The sequence below is a fragment of the Podarcis liolepis genome (genome assembly GCF_965112155.1).
Source record: "Podarcis liolepis genome assembly, chromosome: Z".
NCBI classification, from domain to species: domain Eukaryota; kingdom Metazoa; phylum Chordata; class Lepidosauria; order Squamata; family Lacertidae; genus Podarcis; species Podarcis liolepis.
The window spans coordinates 34,017,759-34,040,162 of record NC_139570.1 but is presented as its reverse complement, the minus strand read 5'-3'; the positions used below and the strand labels follow the sequence as shown (position 1 = coordinate 34,040,162).

General features: G+C 45.3%; 2 protein-coding genes across 5 annotated transcripts in view; one reads left to right on the top strand and one right to left on the bottom strand.

The window, feature by feature from the left end:
* The window catches only part of FAM163B (family with sequence similarity 163 member B), a 47,782-nt gene extending 30,513 nt beyond the window's left edge, over window positions 1–17,269 (bottom strand). For 2 of the 3 annotated variants that reach the window (XM_083485430.1, XM_083485432.1), the window contains exon 1: window positions 16,727–17,037. The gene's annotated coding sequence lies outside the window, so the exon portion shown is untranslated. The other variant, XM_083485431.1, reaches the window with a different exon arrangement.
* Window positions 17,270–18,633: 1,364 nt separating this feature from the next.
* Window positions 18,634–22,404, top strand: part of DBH (dopamine beta-hydroxylase) — a 36,031-nt gene continuing 32,260 nt past the window's right edge. Inside the window, exon 1 of one of the 2 annotated variants that reach the window (XM_083485161.1) lies at window positions 18,634–18,649. The gene's annotated coding sequence lies outside the window, so the exon portion shown is untranslated. Of the gene's footprint in view, window positions 18,650–19,277; window positions 19,531–22,404 lie in introns of those variants that run through there. The other variant, XM_083485160.1, reaches the window with a different exon arrangement.

Here is a 22,404-nt window from a genome sequence, read left to right as displayed (position 1 = left end):
CTGCTAAGGTTTTGCTCCTGACGTGTGTGTGTGTGTGTGTGTGTGTGTGTCCCAAAAAAGAATACAAAAGAGGGAGCCTGGTTGCTGGATCAGGCCAAAGGCGCCCATCTAGTCCAGCATCCTGTCCTCACAGTGGCCAAGCAGAAGGAAGCACACAAGTAGGACATGAGTGCAATAATACTCTCAGTTGTTGTTCCTCATTATCTGAGATTCAGAGGTAGACTGTTCCTGGCCATGGAGCTTCTGATATCGAAACAGACTGCATAAGAAGAGCTCTGCTGGATCAGATGCCTGTGAAAATGATGCAAGCAGAACCTGAGCAAAAGAGACTCTCCCTTCCTGTGATTCCCAGGAACTGGTATTTAGAGGCATATCGCCTCTGGCAGCGGAGGTAGAACATGAGAAGAACCTTGTTGGATCAGGCAAAATGGGGTCCATCTAGTCCAGCCTCCTGTCCTCATAATGGCCAGCCAGATGCCCTGACAGGAGGTCTGCAAGCAGCACCCAAGTGCAACAGCAACTCCCCCCCCCCCCGCTTTTTCTAGTGCAGTTATTTCGTGAGAAGCGATTCCCACACCCAAAAAACTGCAGGTGGTTTCCATAGATACAGCTTGAAGCTGTTTTGAGAGAGAGAGAGGTCCCTACTCAACCTGTGTAATGGCAAGTGAGATGGGTTTTCGGGAGGATGATAACCGTAATGATTCCCTCTTCCCCAACTGAGCTAATTTGACTGAAGTATTCTGAACAAAACAGAAGGGAGGCAGGGAGACGTTTGTTTGGAAACCTGCAGGCATATCCAGAAGCTCTCACAATTATCCCACTTCTTTCTCTCTCTCTCTCTCTCTCTCTCTCTCTCTCTCTCTCTCCCTCTCTCTCTCTCTCTCTCCCCCCCCCCACCCCACAAGGTGAGAAGAGAAAGAAGAGGCAAGACTTTGCCAAGAGATCTTTGGTTTAATTGGCCGTTGCTGCCTGTTTGCTGTGGGTTAAACCACTGAGCCTAGGACTTGCCGATCAGAAGGTCAGTGGTTCGAATCCCCATGACGGGGTGAGCTCCCGTTGCTCGGTCCCTGCTCCTGTCAACCTAGCAGTTCGAAAGCACGTCAAAGTGCAAGTAGATAAATAGGTACTGCTCCGGCGGGAAGGGAAACGGCGTTTCCATGCGCTGCTCTGGTTTGCCAGAAGCGGCTTAGTCATGCTGGCCACATGACCCAGAAGCTGTACGCCGGCTCCCTCGGCCAATAAAGGGAGATGAGCGCCACAACCCCAGAGTCGGTCACGACTGGACCTAAAGGTCAGGGGTCCCTTTACCTTTACCTTCACTAGCTCCCTTGAACCACAGGCAATGGAACGAAATGTAGCAGATAGATTCAGAACCCTATTTTACATTTCAGGTTCAAATCCTGGCTCAGCTGCTCCACCATCATTCAAAGGAAAGGTCTCATGGGAGGAAGCGCAAAGGAGTGCTGTGTCGCAACATCAAGCATAGTTAAGTATTGGGGTAAGAGCTGGCGCATCTTTTCCAGGACCATATTCTACATTTCAAGTTCAAAGCTCCATCTTGTGTCACCCCCCCCCAGCCATTTCTGGGTGACGGGAGGGTTAGAGAAGTATGGTGCAACGTTATATATCATATACCTCGTTTCAAAAAAAAAAAAAAAAAAAAGCTGCGCTGGTTGCCAGTTCATATCTGGGCCTGATTCAAGGTGCTCATGTATTTAAAGCCCTAACTGACTCAGGCTCAAATATCTGAAAGTCTGCCTCCTTCCCTACAGACGACTCTCTTGGGTGTTGGCAGAAAAGACTCCATCCCATGGAGGAAGCCCATGTGCTGCGTTCTGTAGCATGGAATTTTCCTTTTTCACAGCTGTTGCTCACAACTGGAAATAGCTAAAGCCAACAGAAGCTCTGTGCAGCACACAATGCACGGCACACGATTTGACTTCATTGTTACGCAGAGCATTCAGACCTGGCATCGGCCTGGCTGTGTCATGGACAAGCTGTGGGGAGCAGATGGAGATGACTCAGGAGTAGGAAACCTGAAACAGGCTAGTTGCCAGGGCTGATCAGAAAGGCAGGGACAGAGGTCAGGCTAGGTCACCACACGAACAAGCACTTCAAGAGCTAGAACTGTGGCACAGGGATAAGTAAAGGTAAAGGGACTCCTGACCATTAGGTCCAGTCATGGCCGACTCTGGGGTTGCGGCGCTCATCTCACTTTATTGGCCGAGGGAGCCGGCGTACAGCTTCCGGGTCATGTGGCCAGCATGACAAAGTCGCTTCTGGTGAACCAGAGCAGTGCACGGAAACGCCGTTTACCTTCCCGCTGGAGCGGTACCTATTTATCTACTTGCACTTTGACGTGCTTCCGAACTGCTAGGTTGGCAGGAGCAGGGACCGAGCAACAGGAGCTCACCCCGTCACGGGGATTTGAACCGCTGACCTTCTGATTGGCAAGCCCTAGGCTCAGTGGTTTAACCCACAGCGCCACCCGTGTCCCGTGGCACAGGGATGGAGAATCTCTAATGTGTAACATTTGTTGCATCTATAGTCCACCCTTTCCTCCAAAGAGCTCAATGTAACATGCATAGATCTCCTCCCCATCATCTTCCCATTAACTTCACAACAAATTTGGGTGGTAGATTAGGCTGAGATGCAGTGACCAGCCCAGTCACCTTGTGAGCTTCATGGCTGAGTTGGGGGGATTTGAACCCAGTCTCCTAGTCTAAACCACACCGGCTCTCAAATCTTGAGGGAGAACCTGGATGTGAACCAGAGATCTCTGCCTGGCCCTCAGAACTCTCCTCAAGCCACACCCAACACAGGCTCCGTTTCACACCCTCAGAGGTGCCAACTTGAATAAAATATTGGGGTGGGGGAGTAAGACCAGCCACGCATAATTGATCAAATAACATGGTGCACGGATACCATTTGAATGGCAATGCCTATCAACTGAGGGGACTAGCCCCCTCAAATATTTTATTATGAAAGGGGGGAGGAAGGGACCTTGGCCCCTAGAAGTTGGCTTCTATGCACACCCTCCTTCGGTGTTTTTGCTAGGCCCAAATGTGTCATTGAACTCTGATCATGCCATTCTTCAACCTGGAATGGTTGAATCTGCCACTTTCAGCTTTCCATTTTCTCAATCTCTGCATCAGTTTGTGAAGGAGTTTTTTGTGTGTTTTTTAAGTCCACATGAAAACTCTGAGATATTTCAATGCATATTATTATTATTATTATTATTATTATTATTATTATTACCTTCCTTTCACTTACTACAATTTTAAAATTCAGTATTCAGTTGAAATGAACTTACAGTCATAGCAATATGCATTACCATACACAATTTTGCCTAACAACACAGCTCTGAAAGCAGTTTTCTCCAACAAAATGCATTTCCATATGTTATTTCTCCACAATAAACACATGGGCTGCATATTCACAACAGTATCTTTAAATAACATCTAATGCACACTGAACTCAGGGCTTTTCCCACTTAGTCCACACACAATCTGGACCTGTTGCAGATTTTATGCCACTGAAAAACACCTTTTCATCAACTACTTTCATTCCCAAAATATAAAAAGGTCAGTGCAGATTGATTCAGCACTACTTTACAGTGTGTTCATTTGAAAATGGATGGAGGTGGTCCCAGCAGTAAGGGGTGGGGCATGTCCAAACCTGCCCCATGACATTGTGGGTGGGTGTTCCCCCAGAGTGGCAATCAACACTTCCTACTGCATTCACATGGAACATATATGCAGGGAGTGAAAGACACGGCTAACCTAATAAAGGGGAGGGTTTTCAAATGTATACAAAGGAACCACACCAACCCTTGTGGATGGCACGATCTAGACTCTATCTAGACTGAAAGCAGCATGCTAAGGATGAGCATGAATGATTCTGGATTGAGAAAAATTACTTCTTCACACTACGAACGGGTACCTTTGTACACAGCCACCTTTGTCTGCATTTTCTGGCTGGTAACCTGCATCACGAGTGAGAGAAGTGAAGATTTTGAAGGACAGCTTGCATGTTCAGTTTGCATGCTGGTTTGAGAAGTGCAGATGTGATGGGCTGGCATTGAAATAGATGCAGAAACATTGGATGGGGGACCCTAGCAGTGGCGGACTTTGGGCTCTCAAATTTCCGTGGTGCCCTGTGCAGTGCTAAAATTTGGTGCTCTCCACCTCTCGTGCTCCATTCTACAGCATTGTTTTGGCTCTCCCTGCAGTGCAGCACCCAGTGCAACCGCACCAGTCATGCCACTAGAATGACCTCTGCCAGAAGAAGAAGAAGAAGAAGAAGAAGAAGAAGAAGAAGAAGAAGAAGAAGAAGAAGAAGCAGAAGCAGAAGCAGCAGCAGCAGCAGCAGCAGCAGCAGCAGCAGCTAATGCATTTCTAGGCTGCACCAGCAGAAGTGTAGTATCCGCATCAACAGAAAAAAATATTGTCAACCTATTCTACCTTGGTCAGGCTCTACCTGGAGTTCTGTGTTCCATTCTGGGCACTGGAATTTAAGAAGGATATCAATAAGCTGGATGGTGTGCAGAGGAGGGTGACAAAGATGATTAAGGGACTGCAAACCAAGCCTTATGAGGAACAACTGAAGGAGTTGGGCAGTGCTATTTTTCTAGAAAAAGAGGTGCTGAAAGTCACCACAAACACCTCCCATGTTCTCTTATAATGGCAATGGCGCCCACCTGAATTTTGATGAGTTCCAGCAGAAAAAAAAGCCCTGGAGTTCGGTATGTTTAGCCTGGACAAGAGAAGACTGAGATGCGATATGATAGCCATCTTCATTTATCTAAAGGACTGTCACATGGGAGATGCAGCAAGCTTGTGTCCTGCTGTTCCAGAGGGTAGGATCCCAACCAATGGATCGGAATTGCAAGAAAAGAAATTCAAATTAAACATTAGGAAAAAACTTTCTAACTGTAAGAGCTGTTTGACAGTGCAATGGACTCCCTCGCAAGGTTGTGGACTCTCCTTCATTGGAGGTTTTGAAACAGAGCTTGGTTGGTCACCTGTGAGAGATTCTTTATCTGTGATTCCTGAAGTGTGTGTGTGTGTGTGTGTGTGTGTGTGTGTGTGTCCCTTGATGTCCATTCCAACTCTATGATTCTATGATGATGTGAACCAAATTTATTCCCCACCCCTGTTCTTTGCTTAATGCAAAAGACAAACAAATGGTCACTGATTTTGAAGAAATATACCCTTAATGTACTTGTTAAAAGAAGATCATGTGCTTAAAAAACCAAAACACCTCACACCTTTTGGGAATCAGAACTTGAGAGAACCTTGAAATCAAAACACCTAAATTTAACAACTGTTCAAAGAAAAACAAGGACTCCCAGCAAGCAAGAGGTTTTGATTCCATCTGGAGAGAGAAAGAGAAAGAGAGAGATTGTTGCCAGCTTGGATTCAAGTAGCCAAAAATAGATCACAGCAGCCCCAGAATTAAAAGAAGCAGGTGGTAGAATGGGAAAAAAATTAACACATTTGAGGAAATTGCCAGCATTTTTGGGGGGGGGGAGAAATTCTAAACACAACCAACTCCCAGCAGCTTATGAAATGTGATCAGAACATTGCTGTCTATCCCAATTTAATCTGAATGTGAAAGACCCCCACCCCATAGCTGAAAAATGTCCCATGGCCATGTATCATAGGAACAACTCGCACCTGGAGTTACACCTGGAACTAGTAACCAATGATATTGACAGCAAAGGTGCTTCCACAGGTGAGATTCCAAGGGGGTTCGAGAATATTTGCAAACTTCCCATGGGTGGAAAAAGAAGTGGAGTTGCCAGACTGAAGAATTGGGTGATGCCTTTCTACAGCAGATTGCCAAACTTTCTAGAAGGAGAGATATAGCAGTCATGGGAGATTTCAACTACTCTGATATTACTCCATTGCCACAATTTCATTGAATTCAATGAATTCAAATCTCCAGGGCTTGATCAGCTGCAAGGTTACCAAAGGAAACTGTGGATGTAATCTCAGAGCCTTTGTCTATAATCTTTGATAATTCTTGGAGAACAGGTGAGGTCCCTACAAACTGGAGGCAGGCAAATGTTGTCCTCATCCTCAAAAATTGGGGGGGGGGGGGAGAAGACTCAGGTAACTACCAACCTGTGAGCTTGACATCGATACCAGGAGAGATTCTGGTATCATAATTAAACAGTCAATCTGTGAGCACTTAGAAAAGGATGCTGTGATTACAAGGACCCAGCATGGCTTTCTCAAAAACAAATTCTGCCATCTCATTTCTTTTTCTTTTTCTTTTCTTTTTTTGATAGTTACACGTTTGGTGGATCAGGGGAATACTGTGGACGTAGTGTATCTTGATTTCAATAAGGCTTTTGACAAAGTATTCTATGATATACAGTGGTACCTTGGGTTAAGAACTTAATTCGTTCTGGAGGTCTGTTCTTAACCTGAAACTGTTCTTAACTTGAGGTACGACTTTAACTAATGGAGCCGCTCGCTGCTGCAGCGCCGCTGCCGCTCGATTTCTGTTCTCATCCTGAAGCAAATAGTACTGAGGTACTATTTCTGGGTTAGCGGAGTCTGTAACCTGAAGCATATGTAATCCGAGGTACCACTGTACTTGTGGAGAAATGGTAAAATGTGGGCTGGACAAGGTAAGTTTCTGATAGTAAGAGCTGTTTAACAAAGGCAGGCTCTCCACTGGAGGTTTCTAAGCAGAAGTTGAATGGCCATTATGGATGCTTTAGTTAAGATTCTTTATTGCAGGGGCTTGAACTAAATGGCCCTCTGCGTCCCTTCCAACAGCTCTATGATTCTATGCTCTCACTATTTGATCATTCTTTTCTGGGGCTACAGAGGGGGAAGTCATTCCAAGGACTTACAGTAATATGAAATAAGACAAAAACTCCCCACAGGCTCACACATAGCCCTTCTGTGCATGGCTTTTAATTTATTCACAAAATAACCCTGTGAGGTAATTTAGTCTGAGAGGCAGTGACTGCCCCACGGTCACCCGGTGAGCTTTGTGACTGAATGGGGAGTTGAACCCTGATCTCCTGGTTCCTAATCCAACACTTTAAACTACTACAACACACTGGTTCTAGATTTTCTCACTTTTGGAAAAGGCTGCTCTTAGGTTCAGTTTTCCAGCTGCCTTAGAATCAAATAGTCAAGGAGTAGTCCAAGGAATACATCCCTAGAAATAAATGGAGGAATGCTAGTCCAAACAACCATCATATGGAGATTCTCTATTTTGTATCTATTTGCAGTTACCGTATGCCATGTTTTCTCATGCATGCTTTGTGTATTTTTCTATAACTCTCATAAAATTCATACAAGATAAAGTTATGACCAGCAATAAAACAATGGCAATCAATATAAAAACAACATGAAGAGACAAGATAGCCACTCCAATCTATGAGCAGTGGGACTCCAGGGGTTCCAGGTACTCAGGGTTTGATTCTCTTGGAATGAAGGTCAAAAGAGGCTGTGGGGCCATTAGGATATATGGTTTTATTTACACATATATACAACCTGGGCATACAATGGAAGGGCTCGCAGCATTAACACTCTGACAGATCTTGCTTCTCCATTAGTCGCAGCTTTGGATCCAGCACAGATCCAGCACAGGTCTCTGTGTCTCCAGCTTCCAGCCTGCTTCCAGCTCAGCTCTCACACATCATTTTTGCTATTGTTCTCCTGGAGGACATAAATCACCTAGTTGCAACCTAACTCATTCTTTTGGGATGCTGATGAGAACTCTTGAGGCCAGGTAAAGTCACAGTCTTGCAAAGAAACCTTTCTGACCAGTTCAGTAATCGGCTCTCTTTAATTCTAACCCTCACTTGGTACAGGACCTCAGGAATTGGAAGGAATTCAGAACATCATCTAGACTGACTGCCCTAACCACAACAAACTGAAACAGCCTCTGAGACTTCACCATGTGCCAGTAGCTCATTAGCACTGTAACCATCGGTACTACCAATTCTCTGTCCTGTTCCAGCCTTGCATTTTCCTAATCAGTCTCCCTACCATGACGGTGTAACTTACCAGCTCCTGATTTGGAAGAAGGAGTTGCCCACTGTATCTCTGCCTGAGTAACTGCCCCAGTTGTCACCCCATCCAACCAGGCTCTACTTGGGACAGGTTAATAATTGTGCTCGGTCTCTGCATTAGGTATGCTGGATCCTTCAGTTACTCCCAGCACAGAGACTTAGGAGTGCAATCTGCCTGCAAAGGAGACTTCCTGCATCCCTAATGAGCCCCTGGCCTGACTCACCTCTGTCCAGTCAAGAAGCAGACTTATGCAAAAATACCCAAAGGGTATTCCTCTGTCTCTGAAGGTAGACAAAGCTCACCCTTCTACATTATAAATGTGCTTAAAACGGGGGCTGCCCTCTCTAACACAGTGGAGTAAACTATTCACAAGCTTCAGTTCAGGTCAGAAGACCTCCAAATCAAGCCCTGTTTAACAAATTGCAAGAATTTCGAAATCTATTTCATCCTAGCATTTATTCAAACAAACCAATTGCATAAACAGTATTTACCGCAATATGTACTGAGCCATGATAAACTAAGGTTAGTGTGCTGGAAACACAGACAAATGCAGCATTGCTCTTTCACCTCTTTGCTTCTGCATCAAATTAATTATATTTCTGGAGTCTGAAACAACCAGCCATGAAATAATGAATCAGTGTCAGAAATCCCGTAATTGCTCCCCTCACTTAAAGGATCACACCGACCTGTTTCCAGTTCCTCACTCCCATTAACGAATCTACTTCAGAGGCCCAGCATGTGGGAATGCTAAAGCTTTAATTACAGCTGCATGGCCTTAATTTATTTCAGCAATTAACATCCCGGGTCAAACTCACTCTCAGCTCGGTTCGAGAGAGATAACTAAAAACACCAAAGTGGTTCCTTTTTGAGTGATTGTGGTTAACTCTGGAGCCACTTTAGCACCATCAGAAAGCACCTGTCTTTACAAAGCGTATGCAGTCACCCCATTGCTAGAGACCGAGGGGAAATGCAATTATCTACTGGACCACTCCAGCAAGCATAAGGGCGTGTCATGCATTCATGCTAATCCCACACACTCTGAGGACTCTGAATTGTTGCAAAATATCATTTCCACCCAACCAACAGGTGTAATTCATAGCACCTCCGGGGACAGGGTGGGTTGGAGGGAGAAAATTGCATTCAGTTTGCATTTTGAAGGCAAACATTCTTGATTTGTACTTTCCAAAACAACATGCAAATTGAAACGCAGCCCTCCTTAAAAATCCACTCTCCTCCCCATCTTGCAGTGGTATTTTTCTACAAAAGAAGAGGTGGTGGAACTCACCGTGAACACTTCCCTTGTTCTCTTAGAATGGCAATGGTGCCCAACTGAGAGGTTCCAGAACTGAGTTCCTGTGAGTTCTGGCTGCAGAAAAGCCCTGAGCCAAGTAATGTGTCCCAAAATGCAAATGCTAAAGCAAACTGTGTGTATAAGTGCATATTTTTGATTTGTTAATTTATTGCATTTATACCCCACCTTATTCTCCAAGAAGCTCAATGTAGCATACACAGTTCTCCCCCCTCTCAAGAATTAATCCCCAGAACTCTATGAGGTAGTTAGTATTTGACTGACCCACGGTCACTCAGCAAGCTTCATAGCTGAGCAGAGAATTTGAACCTGGGGGACAATCACCTTCAGCACCTTGGAGAAAAATACAGAAATAGAATAAATAAAAATGATAACAATAAATTGCAGCCAAGCCACTAGTTGCTGTCTATCCATGGGTTGACAACATGGTGCCCACAGTTGCCAGGGCCAGGCCATGCCATTTTGCCAGCTGAGGCAAAGAATGGGACAGTGGCCTCCGCTCTCATTCTGTACAAAGAGCACAGCTAGACCAACAACTAAATTATACTTCAGTGCTTACAATGGGGCCAGATCTAGGGGAGGGGAGGGAAGGGGCAGCAGGCTGGCTTAGAGGTCTCGGGAGAATAGCATGGGGTGGGGTGGGGGTAGGTTGCCAACATCTCTCACTTGAGGCAGCTGACTTGCTTTGCCCTAACAGAGGAGTCATCCACTCTTGCTCCTCCCCTTAACAGCTAATAGGCCAGAGCAGGTCGTGGATTCTTGACTGACACTTGTAAAAGCTCTCAGGTCGAGTCATGTCTACCAAGGAGACTCAATAGAGACCATGTTGGAGACACTTTCCCCAATACCCTCTGTTTGAAATACCATTCTGCCTTCCTCCTGTTCTCAGAAGCATCGCAAGGACTGTGCTTATTCTACAGTCCCATTGATCAAAGATCAGAACAGGTGTTGTGCAAATTAGTCAGTAACTCAAAACCTCCACTCAGTGCTATTTTTCAATAATAATAATAATAATAATAATAATAATAATAATAATAATAATAATAATAACAACAACAATAATTTATTATTTATACCCCGCCCATCTGGCTGGGCTTCCCCAGCCACTCTGGGCGGCTTCCAAAAGAATATTAAAATACAGTGGTGCCTCGCAAGACGAAAAGAATCCGTTCCGCGATTCTTGTCGTCTAGCGATTTTTTCGTCTTGCGAAGCAAGCCCATTGACTAGCGCTACAGCGGTCTAGCGGCTTTCCCTGATCAGCTGTTAAGCGGGTTTTTCAGCGGAACAGCTGATAGGCGGCTTAGGGAAAGGGGGGGAGCGAAAAAAACCCGCAGGGACTCGCAAGATTTTTTCGTCTTGCGAAGCAACCCCATAGGCAAATTCGTTTTGCGAAGCGCCTGCAAAACGGAAAACCCTTTCGTCTAGCGGGTTTTCCGTCTTGCGAGGCGTTCGTCTTGCGGGGCACCACTGTACTATAATACATCAAACATTAAAAGCTTCCCGAAACAGGGCTGCCTTCAGATGTCTTCTGAAAGCCTGGTAGTTGTTCTCTTTGACATCTGGTGGGAGGGTGTTCCACAGGGAAGGTGCCACTACCAAGAAGGCCCTTTGCCTGGTTCCCTGTAACTTGGCTTCTCGCAGTGAGGGAACCGCCAGAAGGCCCTCGGTGCTGGACCTCAGTGTCCGGGTAGAACGATGGGGGTGGAGATGCTCCTTCAGATAAAAGTGGTGCTGGAACTCACTGTGAACACCTGCCTGGTTCTCTTCGAATGGTAATGGCACGCCCCTGAGAGGTGCCAGAATTGAGTTCTGGTGAGTTTCAGCTGGGGAAAAATGCATTTCCTCCAGTATTCCCCTCCACAAAAGTGTGAACTCTCAGAAGACAAGAAGAAGACCTGTGTGTGTTACTCTATAACCAGGTTGGGGGGGGGGCGGGGAGAGGCTTTTAATACCTTCCCCCATGACGCAAAACAATACATATGATTATGGAAACTTGACATAATATGCTTAAGTGATGAGAACCATTTAATTTGGTTTGGGACAGAACTGTGATAGTTTGATTTCTCAGTCATTGTTTTAAAATGTATATACCACTTAATGCCAAAACAGACTTCTACACAGTTTGCAAAGTATAAATACCAGTTTTGCAAGCACTGAAATATAAATTTCTCTAATTAAATTGTACACAATAAAAAAACTCCTATTAAAATGACACAGCAATTAACAAAATGGGAGTCAGGTCAAGAGATCAAAGGAATGTCTGCGTAAACAGGTGAATCTTCAAAAGCTGGTGGAATGCCAATAAAGAATTATGATTTGAGCACCACACAGAGCATAAAGACCTGCAACTAGCTTCTGTGTGTGTCTACAAATCTTTATCAGCTTTATGTCCCTTTAACCCTTGAGGCTGCCCACCCCAAAGAATCCTGGGAATTGTAGTTTGTGGGTGCTAAGAATTCTCTGCTTCAAATCCCTAGCTTCAACCTCTACCCCCACAAGAACTACATTTCCCCCTAAAAAGAAACCACAGATAAAAACCAGTTTAAGGCTACAGAGCAGTTACCCATCTGTCACCACCATTTGCAATCAGACACCTCCCAACAAACTTTCCGGACCTCTTGATGGCTCGCTCCCAGTTTTGAGAGCTCTGTCCCAAACTTGGAAGCCTGTGTGTGTGTGTGTGGCATAGGTTAAACTATACACACAAGTGCCAAGCAAGTTGGTTGTATATTTTCTAGAAAGTTCTCATTCTGAAATCATCACCCAAGTATAAAAAATGGATACCCCAATGGAGACTCTATCACAGTTCCCAGAATACCGTCCCTACCCCCTACCAGGGGCCCTTCTGTACTTTATCAGTCAGGATGTGCTCTTCAACTGACTAATCAGGGTTACCTCACAAACTGCTGGGCAGTCAGGGATGGTACTGGCCAAGTTGGTTTCCATCAGGTTACCAGGATCAAAAGTATTGGCTCCAAATTCTTCTGGGCTCCACCCATCACTCTCCACAGGAATGGCCAAACCCCAGCTCAGGGACTGGATCAGGTAAATCAAGTAATTTTAATTTTTTTATGGCCCCAATGATTTTGATAGCATCAAAAACAACAATTAAAGTAGACAGCAGGCTGGATCTCCACCCAGCTCAACACTCTAATGGTGTTGTGAAAATTCCCCTCCTTTACCAGTTGTCAGATAGGTCATCTGATGCGTAGGGAGGGGTTGATATCCTGCTTTTCAGTTTGATCTGCACAATGTCCCATGTGTTTGGATGCATCATCTGAATGTGTGTGCGCATGTGTATGATTGCGGAGTGTCCATACCCACCTCTGGTATGCAGTTCTGGGTGTGGGCCAAGGGTGTATGTAGACCTCAGACCAAATGAAGGTTAGCCCCCGCGCCCAGAGCTGCAAGGTACCATCTTGACCGCACCTCCCAAGACCGCACCTCTCCAAGCCGGAGAGCAGGATTTTTTATGTCAGAGTTTGGTGGCTACGGGTGCCCATCGGGATATTTTTTTTTAATAAACTTCTATACTGCCCTTCATCCAAAGATCACAAGGCAGTTTACAATATCAAAATGCAAAAAATACACAACATAGTCACAAACTAAAACATTACCCACCCACCCCGTACTCTTTTAAGATGCCATAGAGAAGAGGAAAGTTTTGGTTGCCAGGCACCTAAAGATATATAGCGAAAGCACCAAATGAGCCCTCCTGGGGTGAGGATGGCACAAATGGGGAGCCATCACAGAAAAGGCCCGTTTCCATGTTGGGGCACGCCAAAAGGGCCTCAGGTGATGATTGCAGGGCCTGGGATGATTCATATGGGGAGAGGCAGTCCTTGAGATACTGTGGTCTTGAGCCATTAAGGCTTTATAGGCAGGGGCGCCGACTTATAAAAAACATTGGGGGAGCCCGCGAAAGCTCATGAATAATAAATAAGCTCATGAATATGCAGATAAAGTGGCGCCGCCTCCTCGTGAGCGAATAGGGGAGAGCGTGCTGCGCCTATTAATCAGCTCCGAAGGAAATTGGGTGGAGCTTTTGCTCGGGAGGGAGGGCAGGAGGCATGCAGCCCGACCCTGTGCATTTTGGGCTGGGGGAGGGGTGGCGGTGGCGCTCTGCTGGAGGGGCGCCCGAGATTATTGGGGGGGCGGAGCCCCCCTAAACGAATTTTTGAGGGGGCTCGGGCCCCCTCAGGCCCCATGGAGTCGGCGCCTATGTTTATAGGTCAAAACCAGCACTTTGGATTAAGCCCTTTGACTGGCCACCAGTCCAGTTGAGCTAAGATTGGTGTTATGTTCTTAAACCAACTCACTCCAGGGAGCGACCTGGCTACTGAATTCTGCACCAGCTGAGGTTTCCAAACTGTTTTCAGAGGCATCCCCATGCACAGCTCCTTACATTAATCTAACCTAGGGATCCTGGACTTCACGCTCCAAAGAGACATCACTGCCAGATTGGGGATAAAAGAGGCAACTATAGGACAGCCAGCCAGATAAGGACGAATGTTTCTTCACAGCAGCAGAAGAGCCCAAACACTCAGAGATGTACACTGGTTGCTGATCTGCCAGGTCAAGTGCAAGGTGTTACCACAGGTATATAAAGCCCGTAGCAACTTGGGACCAGTTTACCTTACCCCACATGCTCCAACTTGACCACTTCGATCTGTGGAACTGGCAGTGTTACAGGTGTCACATAATACTTATTCCACACTTGTAATAAATTCTTCTTTTAGTTTGGTGGCACTGACTACTGATGTCTGCCAGGCATGTTTGCTGTATTATTTTTGGTGTCCGCTTAAAACATTTTTGTTTACACATGCCTATCCAGAAACATTTCTGCTGACATGTTTTAATCTGTTTTTAGTTTACTGTTGTTTTTACTTTTTTAAAAAAAATGTTTACATGTTTTAAAATATTTGTTTTAACTGTTTTTATAGATAATTCTAATATTTCTTGTAAACTACTTGGGTGTTTTGTTGCAATCAAGGAGTAATTAAACAATCTAGAAGAAGTCACATAGCATCGCCCAACCCCTGCAAAAGCTTCCACTAGAAGACTCACTCAATGATTAGCCTGACTCTCAGTGGAGAGACTCTCAACAAGAACAATGCAAGCTGAATTTGACAGTTCTGTAACAATCGCACAGGTAGAAAAGTTCAGCCTGGTGATCTCCTCTGGAAAGTATTCACTATAAACTTGCTTTACTGCAACTTACCTTTTAAGAAATATCAGTGTGTATCAGAAGCTAATGTACCTGAAGCCCTGCTGGATCAGACCATGGTTTGCAGGCGTGGTTGGCTCAATGCCTCTGGAAAGCTCACAAGCACCACACAGTGGCAAGATTCCAGCCCCTACTCCCCAAACACTTCCTTGTAACATGGCAATTCCATGGAGTTCCTGTAGCTAGCAGCTATCAAGAGAGTTCACCCTTGATGGATTTGTCAAATCCGCTTTTAAAACAATCAAGCCAGCAGTCTAGTGGCAGTAAGTTCCAGAAGCTAGTTGTGCATTGTGGGAGAAGGTAAGGCTTCCTTTTCATCTTTACCGCTGATACATTTCACTGGACAAAAATGTAGGATGTTGCCTTATGCCCAATTGAATGACTGGTGCATGCAACTCAAGATTGTTTGTCTATGCGCTGACTGGCAGTGCTTCCTCAGGGTTTCAGACAGGGAGTCTTTCCCAGCCCTATGCGAAGATCCCTGGGGTTGAAACTGGGGCCTTCTGCCTGCGAGGCATGTGCTCTGCCACTGAGCTATGAGCCTTCTGCTAGAAATCAAGTAATATTCCAGTCCTCGTGGATCTTACGAACTGGTATAATTAAACAGAAACAGAGGTTCAGCTACTCCAGTATTGCTGACACTGACCGGCAGCAGCTCTCCAAGGTTTCAGTCCAGAGTCTTTCTCAGCCCTACTTGGAGATGCCATTAGGGACTGAACCTGCATGCAGAGCAGATGCTGCTCTACCCACTGGGATACACAGCTCCTCCCCAAGAATTCTGGAGACAGTCTCTCCACCTGCTTTATTTGCTGTCTTAGTCATAATGTTACCAAAAACATTTCACTTCCTTTCCTGTAAAGATCTAGCATTTGAAACATGCAATGACCCTCTTGCTATATGGAACCGTGCAGGCATGCAAATCACCACACAGGGGAAGTTATCTGTTGGAGAGTGGTCCTAGACAGCAGCAGAGTTTGTTGCTGCAAGGTTCAAGATCACCTTTTGGAGGGCATGTGGGCCTCACATTTCTTTTTTTTTAAATGTTGGGGAGGGTCTTTAGTGGGTGCTGCACATCTCTCCTGTTGTTGTGGGAAGAGGGGGGGGGTTCTGCACTCTACAAGATTGTGTGGAGCTACTGGAAGTTCTAGCAGACATCCTCAATATGATCCTAGGTGACCATTTTATGTTTTTGATGGGATAGCTCAGCTAGTTACAGCATGGTGCTGATAACACCAAGGTTGCAGGTTCAATCCCTGTATGGGGCAGCTGTTTATTCCTGCATTGCAGGGGGGTGGACCAGATGATCCTCAAGATCCCTTCCAACTCTGTGATTCTAAGCTCTAAATCAGGGCTAGGGAAACCTTTTCCTCTCTAGGTGTCACTGGACTCCCAGCTCCCTTCAGTCCCAGTCAGCCTGACCAATGGCCAGGGATGATAAGGGCTGGGATGTTGGTAACACCTGAAGAGCCAAAGATGCTCCCCCCCCCCAACACACACACTCCAAATAAAGAGAAGGCACACTAGAGAGAAACACGACTTTGTGTCATGGCCACAACAGCCAAAAGGACCTCCAAAATCAGGGATGGTGTACCTTGCAGTACTGGGTGCTGGGAACAAACTCTAAAAGGCTGTCACTTTCATGCCTTGCTTGTGAGCTTCCTCCTAGTCCTTTGCTGAATCTTGGTCAGATCCGTGAATTTTCCCTAGGCTGGTTTTCAAATAAATAAATAAAATGAACACAAGATTCCTTTCCAATGATAACAGGCAGCATTTCGCCAACTGTTAGGGTCAAAACTAGCTCTCCAACTTCTCAAACCGCCGCCACCCAGCCAATACCTTTCCCTTTTTAAACGGTGTGGGTTTGGGTATATATTGGGCATGTATTGTGGCAACAACACCTGAGCAGAGACCACCCCCACTTCTAGAGAGCATCCATTTTCTCACTCATCTTTCAGTCCCTTCAAAAGCAAGACCAGAATAAGCAAGGGAGGGGGAAAGTCCCCTCCTCCAGATCCCCAAAATTACATTCAGCAGAAATGGGAAGGGGCAAAAGAGGGGGATCTTAAACAGAGAAATGACCATAGGAAATTTAAAAAATGAAAACCGTTTTCCCAGCCACCTCCTGCAAATAAATAAACAAATCTTACCTTTAAACACTGGAATTGTATTTAGAGCCCCTTATATACATATATCTCTTCCCCCCACTTTTCGTTCCTTCAGGTGAGCACCATCTCTTCCAAAGCCTTCTACCTGCGGGGCATCAGCGCTAAGATAACTGGGGTGGGGGGGTGGGGAGAGAATGTAGAGATATACGATCCTTCCAAGACAAGGCGGTTGCGAGCTTCTTTTTTAAAATAATAGTATTAAGTCTGCTTCGGACGCAGCTGAGCTCGGTTGCCCAGCCAGGAGCTCCACTAGTCCATCACACCTGAGCCATGATGGATGACGGGCCCCTCTCTCTTACCCTCTGCAGCGGGCTTTCCAAAGTTCAGGGCGGCGGGAGGGAAAGGCACAGTTCCGAGGCGCCCGGGCTCCGCTGGGGCGCCTGGGCTCCGCAGGGGCGCACAGGAGGAGGAGGAGGAGGAGGAGACGGCGAGAAGGCAGCAGCAGCAGCCGGCTGCGCGCTTGCCCGACACGGCTGGTGCAGGGACGCGCTGCAGCGGCTGGGCAGGCGCTGGCAGGCGAGCGAGAGCGCGCGCGCTGGTCCCGAAGAGTGAGCGAGCCCCCGCGCGCCACTCAGCTCAGAGCAGCAGCTATAGGACACGCGCTGAGAATCGCTCTGGAAATGCTCTGCTGCTGAAGAGCGGACAGTACCCGCGCACCAGCAGGAGGGCGCCTTTCTAGGGTTGTTTGGATGGCTGTCCTAAAAGCAGCTGGCACAGCTGCTGCTGCTGCTGCTGCTGCTGCTGTTGTTGTTGTTCTTGTTCTTGTTGTTGTTGTTATTCCTGCCTTTCCCCCAAACTGAGATTCAAGGAAGCTTACACAAATTAAAACAACGCAAATATAATGAAAAAGCTAAAAACAAAGAAAACATAACTGTTAAAAAACAACTGAACTACTATGATTTTTTTAAGTTTGAAAAACAAGCCCAAAACAATTAGATGCCCTTTCTTTTAAAAGCATTCAATTCCCAAAGGCATGTCCAAATAAAAAGGTCTCCACCTGCTTGCAGAATTTCAGCCACGGAAAGGAGAAAGGGGACAAATTCTTTCTCTTCTCCCCCACCCCACCATAATTCCCAGTTCTTCCTACATAACAACATAAGAAGAGCCTGCTGGATCAGGCCCATGGCCTATCTAGCCCACCATTCTGTGGCCAGCCAGAGGCCCACAAGCAGATTCAGGCACAAGAGCAGCCCCCTCCCCTCCTGTGGCTTCCAGCAACTGGTATTCAGAAGTATTGCTCTTTCCAACTATGGAGGCAGAGCACAGCCATCATGGCTAGTATTCATTGATAACCTTCTCCTTCTCCATGAATTCATCCAATCCTCTTTTAAAGCCACCTGAGTTGGGGGTCGCCACTGCCTCCTGTGGGAGTGAATGCCATAAGTTAGCTATGCATTGCACAAAGAAGTCATTTCTTTTGTCTGTCCTGAATCATCCAACATTCAGCTTCACTGAATGGCCATGAGTTTTACTTTTAGGAGAGAGGGAGAACAAAAAAACTACCCACTTTCTCCATGCTATGCATAATATTCTGAACTTGTGGGGAAGAGACCAGTGGGCATTCCTGCTTCCTGAGAACCTCAGCTTTCATTTAAGAATGAACCACCCCCCTATGTTTCTGGCCTTTATGGGGTGAAGCTCTGCTTGAAAGGGAGTAGATAGTGTCTGAGAGAATGAGGTGTCCTCTTGCATCACTCCCCCTTCTGTATGTACAGCTTATGTGTATATGAGTGTGTGCAGGGGTGGCCCTATGATGAGGTAGAGTGAGGCAGCTGCCTCGGGGCGTAGAGGTGGGGGCAGGGAGTGAACAGAGCTGTGAGTACCATGTGCACTGCCCTGTACACCTTATGCTGGCTTGCTGCCCTTCAGTACAGTGGAAGACACAGTTATTTCATCAGTATCAGAGTAAGATTCAGCTACGAGTCCTGTATGGGCTTTGGGGGAGAGTGCCATATTGTCCTTCGCCTCAGGCAGCAAAATGTAGTGTGTGTGTGTGTGTGTGTGTGTGTGTGAGTGAGAGAGAGAGAGAGAGAGAGAGAATCAGCATTGATCCCCATTTCAGTGTTTGCAAAAAACGAAAGCGTCTCTTTTCTCAGGGCTTTGCCAGTAACACCAGTTGGTTTTATTTATTGATATCATAAAAGTCATAGGCTGTTGGCTGTGGTTTTAATACGTGTGTGTGTATCAGAGAGAGAGAGAGAGAGTTGTAGCATAACAATGGCGGATTGGCCTTGTATCCTGAAGGTCCCTTGCCTGAAACCCTAAAGTGTCATTGCCACTCAGTGCAGACAATACAGTGCTCATGGTCTGGTTCAATATGAGGCAGCTTGCCATGTTATAACCCTCCAACCAACTAATAAGTCTTAAGGACTCCTTGGTTTCATATGCTCTACCTTGATTGCTGAGATCCTCTGAGTGTGGGATATTTATTTGGGTGTGTCAAACCAACAATTCATGTTTTGCTAGATAGGCACACGATAGGAGCTCAAGCACACAGAGTTTTCCTGTAAACTTGCTAGAGAGAACTCTGTGAGAGATTATCCCACTGTATCCTGACAGTGGGGAGGGCATAGCTATATATTCTCCTGCCTGTCTGGGTATGTTCTCTCTCTCTCTTCATCTTCCTCTCTCCACCATGTAAGCAATATGAGAACATCTGCAGTCTGAGCTCCAAGCTCAGACTCCATTTTTAAGCTAGACTTAAGTATGTCTTTGTAACAATGATCATTTTAAGCCTGCCTGAATAAAGCTGCTGTAGATCTGTTACTCTTCAACAAGTATTCTAAGTGAGTAAATGTTATTTTTATCTTTTACAAAGCTGTTTGTGTGATTGTTATTTTAAGTGGGAGAAAAGAAGGAAATACTAGTCTAGTCTGCCTTAAAGCATCCTGGATTACTTAAAGGGCTAAAACTAGCCTATCTAAGCTTCCCTTTAAACTGCAAAGGGATGGCACTCTGTTAAGCTCACAAATGTGAGGAAGGAAGGGTAATATCTAATAAATATATCCTCTCCTAGCATCTGTTCACATTCTCACAATGACAAGGCAATTCTGGTGGTTCTCTGCACCGCTAAGGTTCAGTCTGCTTCTGTTGGGTAGCAAACCTTCAGTACAGCGGAACTCTCTGCCAGTTCAGCAGGATTCCTTCCAGCCTTCTTTGAGATTCCTAAAAAAACAGGCCTTTGCCATATGGATTTCTTTATCCCAACCAGTTTTTATTAATGTTTTTATTTATCTTATTGTAACTTTATATGCTCTGTACCATCTTGCAGTATTTTATTTTTTAAAAAATGAATTTGCAGCCAACCTCTGAAGACTCTGGATGAATTACTTTTACCAGTTCCAGATTCTCTCTTTCCCATTTTTCCAATCTTACATAAGGACTTAAGAAGAGCCTTGCAGACTTGTGGAAAACCCACAAGCAGGACCTGAGCACAACAGCACTTTCTAGTTGTTGTTCCCCATCAACTGGTATTGAGAGGTACCCTTAGAAAGTACCCCCTAAGCCCCTGGGCTTAGAGATTCTGCTATCACAATGTCTATAAGAAAAGCCCTGGAGCTGAATCAGGCCAGTAGCCCATCTTCTCCAGCATCCTGTTCTCACTGTGGCCAACCAGATGCCCAGAAGCACCAGTTTGCAATTAATTACAAACATTCACATGAAAATGCATCTGCATCCCCCCCCCCCCGTGCAATTCTGCCCAATATACATTTTGGTATGCAGAATTTCCCTAATACCATTTATTCCATACTGCTTAATCAAAACTATCATCACCATTATCTCAAAGCAGTTTGCAGAAAACGGGGTAAAATATTCATCAAAAACAGACTTAAAAAAATAGTAGGCACCACAAGTTACCAAAATATAGCTAAAATAACAAATATGTTGGATTGGATTGAATGTGAGTCCTACTCAGAGTAGACCCTTTGAAAATCATGGACGTGACTAACTTCCATGCAGTACATAAGAGTTACTACCTCCAACCATGGTAGTCCAGCATAACTGTCATGGCTAGTAGCTATCAATACCCTCCATGGATTTGTCCAATCATCTTTTAAAGCTATCCAAGTCTCCTGTGAGAATGAGTTCCACAGTATAACTCTGCACTGCATAGAAAAATGTGTGGGCATCCAGCATTCAGCTTCACTGGATGCCCACACATTAAATACATTCATTTGATTGGGTCTACTCAGATTAAACTCACCTGGACACAACCCACAGATAATATAGTGCATGTTTGCTATTTTCACCAATACATGCATTTTATGTGCAGTTTCTCATAATACATGCTGCTTCTTTCTTTAGCGCAAAATTCAGAGAAGTGGGTGCGTAATTTTTTAGATACATACTTTTTCATATACAGTGGTACCTCAGGTTATATACGCTTCAGGTTACAGATGCTTCAGGTTACAGACTCCACTAACCCAGAAATAGTGCTTCAGGTTAAGAACTTTGCTTCAGGATGAGAACAGAAATTGTGCTCCGGCAGCACAGCAGCAGCAGGAGGCCCCATTAGCTAAAGTGGTGCTTCAGGTTAAGAACAGTTTCAGGTTAAGTACGGACCTCCAGAATGAATTAACCTGAGGTACCACAGTATTTTTTTATTAAAGAGTTTTCTTGGGTAACAATAGAACATATAGAGTCTCTGTTTTCAAGTCATAGAATCGTTCAAACAAATCAGTCATATTCAGAGTGAGATATTACTGTTATAGGCAATATAGGGTTGAGGGAAAACAGGAGAACAGAGAGGGGAGGGAAAGGGAAGATAGTAAAGTTTCATTCTTTCAGATAGTATATAAGCAAAAGTTTTGTGTCAGCATCCTGTAAACAGATACTTTCTTTTTGCTGGTGGATTGAGAGTCCAGGGGGCCCAGGGTGTGGTTGGTTGCAGTGGGGTTTTGTGTTTGTGTGTGTGCGCGCACACTGTTGAGTCAAGTTAACCATGCTAATTTCTATGTTGTTGTGGGGGATTGGTTATTGTCTTGTTGGCTTGCATATGTAATTTAGGGGAGCCATACTGGGGTGAAGGTGCCCTCCTGTGTTTGTCCCCATGCTAACTTCAATTTGTTAGTAGGTAGGTAGCCGTGTTGGTCTGCCATAGTCAAAATAAAAAAAAATTCCTTCCAGTAGCACCTTAAAGACCAACTAAGTTAGTTCTTAACTAAGTTAGAACTAACTTAGTTGGTCTTTAAGGTGCTACTGGAAGGAATTTTTTTTATTTCAATTTGTTAGTTAGCTTTTCTAGTAGGGCAGTTTCCCAAAAGAGTTTGGTACCAGTGATCCGTATTCACTACCGAGAGATCCCTCCAGTGTCTAGTTATGGCACTTCTAGCAATTGAAAGTAAGTGGTTTATGGTATGGCTTGGCTATCATTAATCACCACAAAACTATCTCTGTCGAAGAGGTGCCAAGTCCACCATGTTTCCTCCCCATGGTTATCCCATTATCTCTGTGGCAAAAGAGATAACAGGGTTTAACTTCCAGTGCTCTGAAAAGGCTGCTTTCCACACTGAGAGAGTGAGACATTTTTGAAGGATTCATATGAGGGTTAGTAACCAAGAGCAGAACAACTGCAGTCTTGCCCAAATACCACATAATAATCCTAGGGGTCAGTCCTTAGGACAAAGGCCAGCTAAACCGCCACCCCCTTTCTTCAATTA